This window comes from Lampetra fluviatilis, unplaced genomic scaffold (genome assembly GCF_964198595.1).
Source record: "Lampetra fluviatilis unplaced genomic scaffold, kcLamFluv1.1 SCAFFOLD_911, whole genome shotgun sequence".
Taxonomy (NCBI): domain Eukaryota; kingdom Metazoa; phylum Chordata; class Hyperoartia; order Petromyzontiformes; family Petromyzontidae; genus Lampetra; species Lampetra fluviatilis.
In genome coordinates, this window is record NW_027621041.1 from 24,945 (window position 1) to 39,547 (window position 14,603).

A 14,603-nucleotide genomic window follows, 5' to 3' on the forward strand; every position below is an offset into this window, starting at 1 on the left:
CCACTCACTCACTCACCCACTCACTCACCCACTCACTCACCCACTCACCCACTCACTCACCCACTCACCCACTCACTCACCCACTCACCCACTCACTCACCCACTCACTCACCCACTCACTCACCCACTCACTCACCCACTCACTCACTCACCCACCCACCCACTCACTCACTCACTCACCCACTCACTCACTCACTCACTCACTCACCCACTCACTCACTCACCCACTCACTCACCCACTCACTCACTCACTCACCCACTCACTCACTCACCCACTCACTCACTCACCCACTCACTCACTCACTCACCCACTCACTCACTCACCTACTCACTCACCCACTCACTCACTCACTCACCCACTCACTCACTCACCCACTCACTCACCCACTCACTCACCCACTCACTCACCCACCCACCCACTCACTCACCCACTCACTCACTCACCCACTCACTCACCCACTCACTCACCCACCCACCCACTCACTCACCCACTCACTCACTCACCCACTCACTCACCCACTCACCCACTCACCCACTCACTCACCCACCCACCCACCCACTCACTCACCCACTCACTCACCCACCCACTCACCCACTCACCCACTCACTCACCCACCCACCCACTCACTCACCCACTCACCCACCCACCCACTCACTCACTCACTCACCCACTCACTCACTCACTCACCCACTCACTCACCCACTCACTCACCCACTCACTCACTCACCCACCCACTCACTCACCCACTCACCCACTCACTCACCCACTCACTCACCCACTCACCCACTCACTCACCCACTCACTCACCCACTCACTCACCCACTCACCCACTCACTCACCCACTCACCCACTCACTCACCCACTCACTCACCCACTCACCCACTCACTCACCCACTCACTCACCCACTCACTCACCCACTCACTCACCCACTCACTCACTCACTCACCCACTCACTCACTCACTCACCCACTCACCCACTCACTCACCCACTCACTCACCCACTCACCCACTCACTCACCCACTCACTCACCCACTCACTCACCCACCCACTCACTCACCCACTCACCCACTCACTCACCCACTCACTCACCCACTCACTCACTCACTCACCCACTCACCCACTCACTCACCCACTCACTCACCCACCCATTCACCCACCCACTCACTCACCCACTCACTCACCCACCCACTCACCCACCCACTCACCCACTCACTCACTCACCCACCCACCCACTCACTCACTCACTCACCCACTCACTCACTCACTCACTCACTCACCCACTCACTCACTCACTCACTCACCCACTCACTCACTCACTCACCCACCCACTCACTCAGCCTGATGACGCATCTCTCAGCAGGCCTGGAGGTGTTCGGATTTGAGGTCTAAGTCGATCTAGAGACTCGGGGTCTCACAGACGAGTTCATGGTAATGGTACTCTGTGTTTTTGTGATGATTTGAAGTCAAAATAACTTTGAATAAACATTCCAATTGATGTGGCGAGTGAATGTCCAAAATAATTATCATCATCACCATCATCATTCACCACTCACTCACTCAGCCACTCACTCACCCATTCACTCACTTATTCACTCAGTCAGCCACTCACCCATTCACTCACTCAGCCACTCACTCACTCACTCAGCCACTCACTCAGTCACTCACTCACTCAGCCACTCACTCATTCACTCACTCACCCACTCACTCACTCAGCCACTCACTCACTCACTGAGCCACTCACTCAGTCAGCCACTCACCCATTCACTCACTCAGCCACTCACTCACTCACTCAGCCACTCACTCACTCAGCCACTCACTCAGCCACTCACTCACTCAGCCACTCACTCACTCACTCAGCCACTCACTCACTCACTCAGCCACTCACTCACTCAGCCACTCACTCACTCAGTCAGCCACTCACCCACTCAATCAGCCACTCACTCACTCACTCAGCCACTCACTCACTCAGCCACTCACTCACTCACTCAGCCACTCACTCACTCACTCAGCCACTCACCCACTCAATCAGCCACTCACTCACTCAGCCACTCACTCAGCCACTCACTCACTCACTCAGCCACCCACCCACTCACTCAGCCACTCACTCACCCACTCACTCACTCACCCACTCACTCACTCACCCACTCACTCACCCACTCACTCACTCACTCACCCACTCACTCACTCACCCACTCACTCACTCACCCACTCACTCACTCACTCACCCACTCACTCACTCACCTACTCACTCACCCACTCACTCACTCACTCACCCACTCACTCACTCACCCACTCACTCACCCACTCACTCACCCACTCACTCACCCACCCACCCACTCACTCACCCACTCACTCACTCACCCACTCACTCACCCACTCACTCACCCACCCACCCACTCACTCACCCACTCACTCACTCACCCACTCACTCACCCACTCACCCACTCACCCACTCACTCACCCACCCACCCACCCACTCACTCACCCACTCACTCACCCACCCACTCACCCACTCACCCACTCACTCACCCACCCACCCACTCACTCACCCACTCACCCACCCACCCACTCACTCACTCACCCACTCACTCACTCACTCACCCACTCACTCACCCACTCACTCACCCACTCACTCACTCACCCACCCACTCACTCACCCACTCACCCACTCACTCACCCACTCACTCACCCACTCACCCACTCACTCACCCACTCACTCACCCACTCACTCACCCACTCACCCACTCACTCACCCACTCACCCACTCACTCACCCACTCACTCACCCACTCACCCACTCACTCACCCACTCACTCACCCACTCACTCACCCACTCACTCACCCACTCACTCACTCACTCACCCACTCACTCACTCACTCACCCACTCACCCACTCAACCCACTCACTCACCCACTCACCCACTCACTCACCCACTCACTCACCCACTCACTCACCCACTCACTCACCCACTCACTCACCCACCCACTCACTCACCCACTCACCCACTCACTCACCCACTCACTCACCCACTCACTCACTCACTCACCCACTCACCCACTCACTCACCCACTCACTCACCCACTCACCCACTCACTCACCCACTCACTCACCCACTCACTCACCCACCCACTCACTCACCCACTCACCCACTCACTCACCCACTCACTCACCCACTCACTCACTCACTCACCCACTCACCCACTCACTCACCCACTCACTCACCCACCCATTCACCCACCCACTCACTCACCCACTCACTCACCCACCCACTCACCCACCCACTCACCCACTCACTCACTCACCCACCCACCCACTCACTCACTCACTCACCCACTCACTCACTCACTCACTCACCCACTCACTCACTCACTCACCCACTCACTCACTCACTCACCCACCCACTCACTCAGCCTGATGACGCATCTCTCAGCAGGCCTGGAGGTGTTCGGATTTGAGGTCTAAGTCGATCTAGAGACTCGGGGTCTCACAGACGAGTTCATGGTAATGGTACTCTGTGTTTTTGTGATGATTTGAAGTCAAAATAACTTTGAATAAACATTCCAATTGATGTGGCGAGTGAATGTCCAAAATAATTATCATCATCACCATCATCATTCACCACTCACTCACTCAGCCACTCACTCACCCATTCACTCACTTATTCACTCAGTCAGCCACTCACCCATTCACTCACTCAGCCACTCACTCACTCACTCAGCCACTCACTCAGTCACTCACTCACTCAGCCACTCACTCATTCACTCACTCACCCACTCACTCACTCAGCCACTCACTCACTCACTGAGCCACTCACTCAGTCAGCCACTCACCCATTCACTCACTCAGCCACTCACTCACTCACTCAGCCACTCACTCACTCAGCCACTCACTCAGCCACTCACTCACTCAGCCACTCACTCACTCACTCAGCCACTCACTCACTCACTCAGCCACTCACTCACTCAGCCACTCACTCACTCAGTCAGCCACTCACCCACTCAATCAGCCACTCACTCACTCACTCAGCCACTCACTCACTCAGCCACTCACTCACTCACTCAGCCACTCACTCACTCACTCAGCCACTCACCCACTCAATCAGCCACTCACTCACTCAGCCACTCACTCACTCAGCCACTCACTCACTCATTCACTCACTCACTCACTCAGCCACTCACTCACTCATTCACTCACTCACTCACTCAGCCACTCACTCACTCACTCAGCCACTCACCCACTCAATCAGCCACTCACTCACTCAGCCACTCACTCACTCAGCCACTCACTCACTCATTCACTCACTCACTCACTCAGTCACTCACTCACTCATTCACTCACTCACTCACTCAGCCACTCACTCACTCACTCAGCCACTCACTCACTCAGCCACTCACTCACTCACTCAGCCACTCACTCACTTACTCAGCCACTCACCCACTCAATCAGCCACTCACTCACTCAGCCACTCACTCACTCAGCCACTCACTCACTCATTCACTCACTCACTCACTCAGCCACTCACTCACTCATTCACTCACTCACTCACTCAGCCACTCACTCACTCACTCAGCCACTCACCCACTCAATCAGCCACTCACTCACTCAGCCACTCACTCACTCAGCCACTCACTCACTCATTCACTCACTCACTCACTCAGCCACTCACTCACTCATTCACTCACTCACTCACTCAGCCACTCACTCACTCACTCAGCCACTCACCCACTCAATCAGCCACTCACTCACTCAGCCACTCACTCACTCATTCACTCACTCACTCACTCAGTCACTCACTCACTCATTCACTCACTCACTCAGCCACTCACTCACTCATTCACTCACTCACTCAATCAGCCACTCACTCACTCAGCCACTCACTCACTCAGCCACTCACTCACTCATTCACTCACTCACTCACTCAGCCACTCACTCACTCATTCACTCACTCACTCACTCAGCCACTCACTCACTCACTCAGCCACTCACTCACTCACTCAGCCACTCACTCACTCATTCACTCACTCACTCACTCAGTCACTCACTCACTCATTCACTCACTCACTGAGCCACTCACTCACTCACTGAGCCACTCACTCAGCCACTCACTCACTCACTCAGCCACTCACACACAGAGACACAAAGACAGAGAGAGACACAGAGAGAGAGAGACACACAGAGACACACAGAGACAGGGAGACACAGAGACACACAGAGACACACACAGAGACACACACACAGAGACACACAGACACAGAGACACAGAGACACACACAGAGACACACACAGAGAGAGACACAGAGAGACACACACAGAGACACACAGACGCAGAGACACAGAGACACACACAGAGACACACACAGAGACACACACACAGAGACACACAGACACAGAGACACAGAGACACACACAGAGACACACACAGAGACACACACACAGAGACACACAGACACAGAGACACAGAGACACACACAGAGACACACACAGAGAGAGACACAGAGAGACACACACAGAGACACAGACACAGAGAGACACAGAGAGAGACACACAGAGACACACACACAGAGACACACAGACACAGAGACACACACAGAGACACACACAGAGACACACACACACACAGAGACACAGAGACACACACAGAGACACACACAGAGAGAGACACACAGAGACACACACAGAGACACACACAGAGACACACACAGAGACACACACAGAGAGAGACACAGAGAGAGACACACAGAGACACACACAGAGACACACACAGAGACACACACAGAGAGAGACACAGAGAGAGACACACAGAGACACACACAGAGACACACAGACACAGAGACACAGAGACACACAGACACAGAGACACAGAGAGACACACACAGAGACACACACACAGAGACACACAGACAGATACACACAGAGACACACACAGAGAGAGACAGGGAGAGATCGACAGGGGTAGAGTACAAACTTCAAACTTTCTCAAACTTTGGTGTTTGCAGTAATTCGTATTCTGTGTTATTTCGGTGAATTCACATCGATGTAAAAACTAAAAGAATAAAAAATAAAAAAAACTTTTCACATTTTTAATTGAAATAAAAACTTTGCTTGCGCTGCGATCGAAACGTCGTATTTTAGATGTTTTATTTTTAACGTTTTATTTTACTTTCTTAATGAAATGTTTGCGTTTATTTACTGATGTCACTTATATATTTTTTTTACAATATTTTTTTCCCCACAACAGTTCTTTTTTTCTGTCTACACGCATTTTATCAGCGTGTCTTCACACAAAGCGGTGTGCAATTGGGGACAAGGTCCAGACTGAGCTGTTCGATTTGAAGTTCAAAGTTTCGAAAAAATCAGATCGGAACTCCTTTACATGGAGTTGAACTTTGCTATTTGAACATCTCAGCCGAGTCCAAAGCCTCAGGTCCATAGGTCTGTGTGGTGGTGGTGAGTCTGTGGGTCTCTGTGTGGTGAGTCTGTGGGTCTCTGTGTGGTGGTGGTGAGTCTGTGGGTCTCTGTGTGGTGGTGGTGAGTCTGTGGGTCTCTGTGTGGTGAGTCTATGGGTCTCTGTGTGAGTCTATGGGTCTCTATGTGGTGTGGTGAGTCTGTGGGTCTCTGTGTGGTGAGTCTGTGGGTCTCTGTGTGGTGGTGGTGAGTCTGTGGGTCTCTGTGTGGTGGTGGTGAGTCTATGGGTCTCTGTGTGGTGAGTCTGTGGGTCTCTGTGTGGTGGTGGTGAGTCTGTGGGTCTCTGTGTGGTGAGTCTATGGGTCTCTATGTGGTGGTGGTGAGTCTGTGGGTCTCTGTGTGGTGAGTCTATGGGCCTCTATGTGGTGGTGGTGAGTCTGTGGGTCTCTGTGTGGTGAGTCTATGGGTCTCTGTGTGGTGGTGGTGAGTCTGTGGGTCTCTGTGTGGTGGTGAGTCTGTGTGGTGAGTCTGTGTGGTGAGTCTGTGGGTGTCTGTGTGGTGGTGGTGAGTCTGTGGGTCTCTGTGTGGTGGTGAGTCTGTGTGGTGAGTCTGTGTGGTGAGTCTGTGGGTGTCTGTGTGGTGGTGGTGAGTCTATGGGTCTCTGTGTGGTGAGTCTGTGGGTGTCTGTGTGGTGGTGGTGAGTCTGTGGGTCTCTGTGTGGTGAGTCTATGGGTCTCTGTGTGAGTCTATGGGTCTCTATGTGGTGGTGGTGAGTCTGTGGGTCTCTGTGTGGTGGTGGTGAGTCTGTGGGTCTCTGTGTGGTGAGTCTATGGGTCTCTGTGTGAGTCTATGGGTCTCTATGTGGTGGTGGTGAGTCTGTGGGTCTCTGTGTGGTGAGTCTATGGGTCTCTGTGTGGTGGTGGTGAGTCTGTGGGTCTCTGTGTGGTGGTGAGTCTGTGGGTCTCTGTGTGGTGAGTCTGTGGGTCTCTGTGTGGTGAGTCTGTGGGTCTCTGTGTGGTGGTGGTGAGTCTGTGGGTCTCTGTGTGGTGAGTCTGTGGGTCTCTGTGTGGTGGTGGTGAGTCTGTGGGTCTCTGTGTGGTGGTGAGTCTGTGGGTCTCTGTGTGGTGAGTCCATAGGTCTGTGTGGTGGTGGTGAGTCTGTGGGTCTCTGTGTGGTGGTGAGTCTGTGTGGTGAGTCTGTGTGGTGAGTCTGTGGGTGTCTGTGTGGTGGTGGTGAGTCTGTGGGTCTCTGTGTGGTGAGTCTGTGGGTGTCTGTGTGGTGGTGGTGAGTCTGTGGGTCTCTGTGTGGTGGTGGTGAGTCTATGGGTCTCTGTGTGGTGAGTCTGTGGGTCTCTGTGTGGTGAGTCTGTGGGTCTCTGTGTGATGGTGGTGAGTCTGTGGGTCTCTGTGTGGTGGTGGTGAGTCTATGGGTCTCTGTGTGGTGAGTCTGTGGGTCTCTGTGTGGTGAGTCTGTGGGTCTCTGTGTGGTGGTGGTGAGTCTATGGGTCTCTGTGTGGTGAGTCTGTGGGTGTCTGTGTGGTGGTGGTGAGTCTATGGGTCTCTGTGTGGTGGTGAGTCTGTGTGGTGAGTCTGTGTGGTGAGTCTGTGGGTGTCTGTGTGGTGGTGGTGAGTCTATGGGTCTCTGTGTGGTGAGTCTGTGTGGTGAGTCTGTGTGGTGAGTCTGTGTGGTGAGTCTGTGTGGTGAGTCTGTGGGTGTCTGTGTGGTGGTGGTGAGTCTGTGGGTCTCTGTGTGGTGGTGAGTCTGTGTGGTGAGTCTGTGTGGTGAGTCTGTGGGTGTCTGTGTGGTGGTGGTGAGTCTATGGGTCTCTGTGTGGTGGTGAGTCTGTGTGGTGAGTCTGTGGGTGTCTGTGTGGTGGTGGTGAGTCTGTGGGTCTCTGTGTGGTGGTGGTGAGTCTGTGTGGTGAGTCTGTGTGGTGAGTCTGTGGGTGTCTGTGTGGTGGTGGTGAGTCTATGGGTCTCTGTGTGGTGAGTCTGTGGGTCTCTGTGTGGTGGTGGTGAGTCTGTGGGTCTCTGTCTGGTGAGTCTGTGGGTCTCTGTGTGGTGAGTCTGTGGGTGTCTGTGTGGTGGTGATGAGTCTGTGGGTCTCTGTGTGGTGGTGAGTCTGTGTGGTGAGTCTGTGTGGTGAGTCTGTGGGTGTCTGTGTGGTGGTGGTGAGTCTATGGGTCTCTGTGTGGTGGTGAGTCTGTGTGGTGAGTCTGTGTGGTGAGTCTGTGGGTGTCTGTGTGGTGGTGGTGAGTCTATGGGTCTCTGTGTGGTGAGTCTGTGGGTGTCTGTGTGGTGGTGGTGAGTCTGTGGGTCTCTGTGTGGTGGTGAGTCTGTGTGGTGAGTCTGTGTGGTGAGTCTGTGGGTGTCTGTGTGGTGGTGGTGAGTCTATGGGTCTCTGTGTGGTGAGTCTGTGGGTCTCTGTGTGGTGAGTCTGTGGGTGTCTGTGTGGTGGTGGTGAGTCTGTGTGGTGAGTCTGTGTGGTGAGTCTGTGGGTGTCTGTGTGGTGGTGGTGAGTCTGTGGGTCTCTGTGTGGTGAGTCTGTGGGTCTCTGTGTGGTGAGTCTGTGGGTGTCTGTGTGGTGGTGGTGAGTCTGTGTGGTGGTGGTGAGTCTGTGTGGTGAGTCTGTGGGTGTCTGTGTGGTGGTGGTGAGTCTGTGGGTCTCTGTCTGGTGAGTCTGTGGGTCTCTGTGTGGTGAGTCTGTGGGTGTCTGTGTGGTGGTGGTGAGTCTGTGTGGTGGTGGTGAGTCTGTGTGGTGAGTCTGTGGGTGTCTGTGTGGTGGTGGTGAGTCTGTGGGTCTCTGTGTGGTGGTGAGTCTGTGTGGTGAGTCTGTGTGGTGAGTCTGTGGGTGTCTGTGTGGTGGTGGTGAGTCTATGGGTCTCTGTGTGGTGAGTCTGTGGGTGTCTGTGTGGTGGTGGTGAGTCTGTGGGTCTCTGTGTGGTGGTGAGTCTGTGTGGTGAGTCTGTGTGGTGAGTCTGTGGGTGTCTGTGTGGTGGTGGTGAGTCTATGGGTCTCTGTGTGGTGAGTCTGTGGGTCTCTGTGTGGTGGTGGTGAGTCTGTGGGTCTCTGTGTGGTGGTGGTGAGTCTGTGGGTCTCTGTGTGGTGAGTCTATGGGTCTCTGTGTAGTGGTGAGTCTGTGGGTCTCTGTGTGGTGGTGAGTCTGTGGGTCTCTGTGTGGTGGTGAGTCTGTGTGGTGAGTCTGTGTGGTGAGTCTGTGGGTGTCTGTGTGGTGGTGGTGAGTCTATGGGTCTCTGTGTGGTGGTGAGTCTGTGTGGTGAGTCTGTGTGGTGAGTCTGTGGGTGTCTGTGTAGTGGTGGTGAGTCTGTGGGTGTCTGTGTGGTGGTGAGTCTGTGGGTCTCTGTGTGGTGAGTCTGTGTGGTGAGTCTGTGTGGTGAGTCTGTGGGTGTCTGTGTGGTGGTGGTGAGTCTGTGGGTCTCTGTGTGGTGGTGAGTCTGTGGGTCTCTGTGTGGTGGTGAGTCTGTGTGGTGAGTCTGTGGGTCTCTGTGTGGTGGTGGTGAGTCTGTGGGTCTCTGTGTGGTGGTGAGTCTGTGTGGTGAGTCTGTGTGGTGAGTCTGTGGGTGTCTGTGTGGTGGTGGTGAGTCTGTGGGTCTCTGTGTGGTGGTGAGTCTGTGTGGTGAGTCTGTGTGGTGAGTCTGTGGGTGTCTGTGTGGTGGTGGTGAGTCTGTGGGTCTCTGTGTGGTGGTGGTGAGTCTGTGTGGTGAGTCTGTGTGGTGAGTCTGTGGGTGTCTGTGTGGTGGTGGTGAGTCTGTGGGTCTCTGTGTGGTGGTGGTGAGTCTATGGGTCTCTGTGTGGTGAGTCTGTGGGTGTCTGTGTGGTGGTGGTGAGTCTGTGGGTCTCTGTGTGGTGGTGAGTCTGTGTGGTGAGTCTGTGTGGTGAGTCTGTGGGTGTCTGTGTGGTGGTGGTGAGTCTGTGGGTCTCTGTGTGGTGAGTCTGTGGGTCTCTGTGTGGTGAGTCTGTGGGTCTCTGTGTGGTGAGTCTGTGGGTCTGTGTGTGGTGAGTCTGTGGGTCTCTGTGTGGTGAGTCTGTGGGTCTCTGTGTGGTGAGTCTGTGGGTCTCTGTGTGTCTAGACTCACCACCACGACACAGACACCCATAGACACCCACCCACTTACTCACTCACCCACCCACCCACCCACTCACTCACTCACTCACCCACCCACCCACCTACCCACTCACTCACTCACCCACCCACTCACTCACTGACCCACCCACTCACTCACACACCCACCCACTCACCCACTCACACACCCACTCACTCACTCACTCACCCACCCACCCACTCACCCACTCACCCACCCACTCACTCACTCACTCACCCACCCACTCACTCACCCACTCACCCACTCACACACCCACTGACTCACTCACCCACCCACCCACTCACCCACTCACCCACCCACTCACTCACCCACCCACTCACTCACCCACTCACCCACTCACACACCCACCCACCCACTCACCCACTCACCCACCCACTCACTCACCCACCCACTCACTCACCCACTCACCCACCCACCCACTCACTCACCTACTCACCCACCCACCCACTCACCCACTCACCCACCCACCCACTCACTCACCCACCCACTCACTCACCCACTCACCCACCCACTCACTCACTCACTCACTCACCCACCCACTCACCTACTCACCCACCCACTCACTCACTCACCCACCCACTCACTCACCCACTCACCCACTCACACACCCACCCACCCACCCACTCACTCACTCACCCACTCACCCACTCACACACTCACCCACTCACCCACCCACTCACCCACCCACTCACCCACCCACCCACTCACTCACCCACTCACTCACCCACCCACCCACTCACTCACCCACCCACTCACTCACCCACTCACCCACCCACTCACTCACTCACTCACTCACCCACCCACTCACCTACTCACCCACCCACTCACTCACTCACCCACCCACTCACTCACCCACTCACCCACTCACACACCCACCCACCCACCCACTCACTCACTCACCCACTCACCCACTCACCCACTCACACACTCACCCACTCACCCACCCACTCACCCACCCACTCACCCACCCACCCACTCACTCACCCACTCACTCACTCACCCACCCACTCACTCACCCACCCACCCACTCACCCACCCACCCACTCACTCACACACTCACTCACCCACCCACTCACCCACCCACTCACCCACTCACCCACCCACTCACTCACCCACTCACCCACTCACCCACCCACCCACTCACCCACCCACTCACCCACTCACCCACTTACCCACTCACCCACTCACCCACTCACTCACCCACCCACCCACCCACTCACCCACCCACTCACCAAGCAACCCACTCACCCACCCACTCACTCACCCACCCACCCACTCACTCACCCACCCACTCACCCACCCACCCACTCACCCACTCACCCACTCACTCACTCACCCACCCACTCACCCACCCACTCACCCACTCACTCACTCACCCACTCACCCACTCACCCACCCACTCACTCACCCACTCACCCACCCACCCACCCACTCACCCACTTACCCACTCACACACCCACCCACCCACTCACCCACCCACTCACCCACCCACCCACTCACCCACTCACCCACTCACTCACCCACCCACTCACTCACCCACCCACTCACTCACCCACTCACTCACCCACCCACTCACTCACCCACCCACTCACCCACCCACCCACTCACCCACTCACCCACCCACTCACCCACTCACCCACCCACCCACTCACTCACCCACCCACTCACTCACCCACCCACCCACCCACTCACCCACTCACCCACCCACCCACTCACCCACCCACCCACTCACCCACCCACCCACCCACTCACCCACTCACCCACTCACTCACTCACCCACCCACTCACCCACCCACTCACCCACCCACCCACCCACCCACTCACTCACCCACCCACTCACCCACTCACCCACTCACCCACCCACCCACTCACTCACCCACCCACTCACCCACCCACCCACTCACCCACTCACCCACTCACTCACTCACCCACCACTCACCCACCCACTCACCACCCACCCACCCACTCACCACTCACCCACCCACTCACCCACTCACCCACCCACCCACTCACTCACCCACCCACTCACCCACCCACTCACCCACCCACCCACTCACCACCACTCACCCACTCACCCACCCACCCACTCACTCACTCACCCACCCACTCACCCACTCACCCACCCACTCACCCACTCACCCACCCACCCACTCACTCACCCACCCACTCACCCACCCCCACTCACCCACCCACCCACTCACCCACTCACCCACTCACCCACCCCACCCACTCACTCACTCACCCACCCACTCACCCACCCACTTACCCACCCACCCCTCACCCACTCACCCACCCACTCACACCACTCACCCACCCACCCACTCACTCACCCACCCACTCACCCACCCACTCACCCACCCACCCACTCACCCACTCACCCACTCACCCACCCACCCACTCACTCACTCACCCACCCACTCACCCACCCACTCACCCACCCACCCACCCACTCACCCACTCACCCACCCACTCCACCCACTCACCCACTCACCCACTCACCCACCCACCCCACCCACTCACCCACCCACTCACCCACCCACCCACCCACCCACCCACCCACTCACACACCCACCCACACCACCCACTCACCCACCCACCCACCCACCCACTCACCACCCACCCACTCACCCACCCACCCACTCACCCACTCACCCACTCACTCACTCACCCACCCACTCACCCACCCACTCACCCACCCACCCACTCACCCACTCACCCACCCACTCACCCACCCACCCACTCACTCACCCACCCACTCACCCACCCACTCACCCACCCACCCACTCACCCACCACCCACTCACCCACTCACTCACTCACCCACCCACTCACCCACTCACCCACCCACTCACCCACTCACCCACCCACCCACTCACTCACCCACCCACTCACCCACCCACTCACCCACCCACCCACTCACCCACTCACCCACTCACCCACCCACCCACTCACTCACTCACCCACCCACTCACCCACCCACTCACCCACCCACCCACTCACCCACTCACCCACCCACTCACCCACTCACCCACCCACCCACTCACTCACCCACCCACTCACCCACCCACTCACCCACCCACCCACTCACCCACTCACCCACTCACCCACCCACTCACCCACCACTCACTCACCCACCCACTCACCCACTCACCCACCCACTCACCCACTCACCCACCCACCCACTCACTCACCCACCCACTCACCCACCCACTCACCCACCCACCCACTCACTCCACTCACCCACCCACTCACCCACTCACCCACCCACCCACTCACCCACCCACCCACTCACCCACTCACCCACTCACCCACCCACTCACCCACTCACCCACCCACCCACTCACTCACCCACCCACTCACCCACCCACTCACCCACCCACCCACTCACCCACTCACCCACCACCCACTCACTCACTCACCCACCCACTCACCCACCCACCCACCCACCCACTCACCCACTCACCCACCCACCCACTCACCCACCACCCACCCACCCACTCACCCACCCACTCACCCACCCACTCACCCACCCACCCACTCACCCACTCACCCACTCACCCACCCACCCACTCACTCACTCACCCACCCACTCACCCACTCACCCACCCACTCACCCACTCACCCACCCACCCACTCACTCACCCACCCACTCACCCACCCACTCACCCACCCACCCACTCACCCACTCACCCACTCACCCACCCACCCACTCACTCACTCACCCACCCACTCACCCACCCACTCACCCACCCACCCACTCACCCACTCACCCACCCACTCACCCACTCACCCACCCACCCACCCACCCACCCACTCCACCCACCCACTCACCACCACACCACCCACTCACCCACTCACCCACTCCCACTCACCCACCCACTCACCCACCCACTCACCCACTCACCCACCCACCCCACCCACTCACCCACCCACTGGAGCCATTCCTTGGCTTAGTTTGAATGGGGATCTTAAAGAAGACAAACAGAAAATTCTCCCTTATCTCTCTAAGATTGCGATAATGTCAAATTTATTGGGTCCAACATAGATAACATTTGCCCTGCCATTATCTCACT